Below are 2,622 nucleotides of genomic sequence, written 5' to 3'. Positions count from 1 at the left end.
ATCATAAATCAATATATTATAAATCATAATATTCGAACAGCAAAAACTTGTCTTGATACATTTTAATCTAGGTCCAAAATAAAGAAAACTTCCTACGTGTCCACAAGCTCCAAAACAGCTACTGCAAACCTGAACATGTGTTAAAATAAACGTCAAACACTTGCGTGTTGGTGAGAAATCAAGTTTAATACAATACATAGATAACAATAAATCTGCGCGCAACACGTGTATGTCTGGTGTTTAACAAGGGTGCAATCAGATTGTGATCAAGCCTAAATAGATCATAGCTCATAGTTCATAGTTCAATCCGTGCTCCCAATTGAGCACAAAAACGAGAAAAAACATCTGTGCAAGTGTAAACAAAGAAAACCGTAAACGATAGGTCTCCCGTGTTCATCTAATGGATCCATGAAAACTTCGGAATAGGCCGAACAAAGCGGTTAATGATACACACATACAAATAAACAGCCAAGTAAACGTCCTCAACACATGGGATACTGCGCGACTAAAGTTCATAAACAAGTTTAAGACTCTAAGTTTGTACGAACACATGAACATCCCAAAACATTAAAAATAAAAAGGGATTAGGTACGAGATTACTCACATGATAAACGATGCGGTGAAAGATAAAGCAAGAACCAACTTTAAACAAGCACAAGTTAACCTATAAATAAGATTATTGTTTTAATGATTTGTTTTAAGTCTTGATTACAAGTTAGCATAATTAATAAGTAAATTATTATATATAATATATTACCGAAAAAGCAGGGCAGAACAGGGAGGAATACGGGGGCAAGGGGAGAGACGGCAGAGGATCAACGGCAGAGAGCAAGGAAGAACAGGAGAGATTAAGTGCTTGTGTGTGTAGTGTTAGGAAAAATAATACTATTATTTATAGAGAAACCCTAGGGAACACAATCCCTAGAAAAGGGGAAAAGATCTCAAAAAGCAAAAGATTCCAAAAGCAAAAGATATCAAAAGATATGGCAGCAGGGAAAAAGAGAAAAAGGCTGACAGGGAACAGTAAAAAGGCATGGGCGGATCAGATAAAGGTACTGGTCAAGGCATGGAAAAAGCAGATTTCCAAAGATAATGTCAGTCACTTTTTCTGCCAACCAATGGGGTTGGTGCGCATGCTGCGCCAAAAGTGGCTTTTCAGACATAAAGCAGATTAGGTCAACAGCACAACAGATAAGACAACACAAAAGCAAACGGCTAGATTAAACAGAAGAAAACTCAAAGGGTTTAGCGCGAGAAAGCTCGAGCGCGAAGGCAGACACAGAAGGTCAAGAGAGCGCGAGCGCGAAGGCAGACAGAACCAACCTTAACGCGTCGCGGAAAGAACTACATTTCTAAGCGCGCCGCGGGAAGAATCACATTTCTTAGCGTGCCGCGGGAGGAACTAAAATTCCTAGCGCGCCGCGGGAAGAACTATAATTCTTCGCGCGTCGAGGGATGAACTACGATTCTTAGCGCGCTGCGAGAAGAATTACAATTCTTAGCGCGCTGCGAGAAGAGTTCGTCTCGCGTATCGCTGTAACAGGTGGTCTTCATGCAGGCTTCCTTGTAAGGGGTCTGGCGCGTGGAGCTGCGCAGACAACCTTAGGCGGGAAGGAACAAAGGACAAGCAAAGAGTTAGAAGAAAAAGAGGGAAACAAGGCGTAAGGGCGGGACGGCGACAAGAGGGAAAAGAAGGCGGAAAGAGAGAAGGAGAGGGACGGGACGGCGGAAAGAAAGAGAGAGAAAGAGGCGGGAAGGAAAATATATTATTATTATTAAAAATAAAGTATAAGTATAAATAAATATTAAATCATAAAAGAAAGAGATCGGGTCAGAGAAACGGGTACCTGGGTCGGGTCGGATCGGGGCAGATGTCACAATTAATACATGTGAATATTATCAGTTAGCAGAGCTCAATTGATGAAGGGTGTTACTATAAATTCCAAGCGGAACCGACTACAGGTAAGTTTCTAGCCCCCTTTACTCTGTGACGTTTTTCGGGGCTGTTTGCATACTCCTATGTGGTAGTTAAAACACTTATCCCAAGTGATAAGTGTATGATATGTGTATGATTATGTATTGAATGTATTATTATAGCATGTTACATGAATGAAAATGTATATATGTATATATATATATTTACTTATTTATTATATACATAACTAGAAGGTATGAAAAGTATGCACGTATGATAATGAAAGTATGAAATGAATGTATGGACAATTGACGAGATAGGCATGGTTGTATGATTATTCGGATAGAGGGACCATACCCTAATAATATCTGAGACAGGAGGGACCAGACCGTAATAATATCTAAGACAGAAGGGACCGGACCCTAATAACATCTGAGATATAAAGGACCAGACCCTAATAATATCTGAGACAGTAGAGATGGAATAGTTTACGGTATACCATAGGGAAGTATGAAAGAAAGTATGTAAGTACGCATGTATGTACGTAAAATAGGTATGAAAGAGTAATAGTAAGTAAAGCATGAAATACGTATCTTCGGACACGTATAATTATGGATATGAATGCATGTATGTTAATTGATTAACTAGAACTCACTCAGCGTAGCTGACTTTTAGTGTGTACGCAGGTAAATAGAATGAGGCAGGTT

Source organism: Bidens hawaiensis, unplaced genomic scaffold (assembly GCF_021521415.1).
Source record: "Bidens hawaiensis isolate Kalapana, Puna unplaced genomic scaffold, B.hawaiensis_p1.1 tig00054954_1, whole genome shotgun sequence".
Lineage (NCBI taxonomy): Eukaryota > Viridiplantae > Streptophyta > Magnoliopsida > Asterales > Asteraceae > Bidens > Bidens hawaiensis.
The sequence above is the reverse complement of the archived record's forward strand: the minus strand, read 5'-3'. Positions refer to the sequence as shown.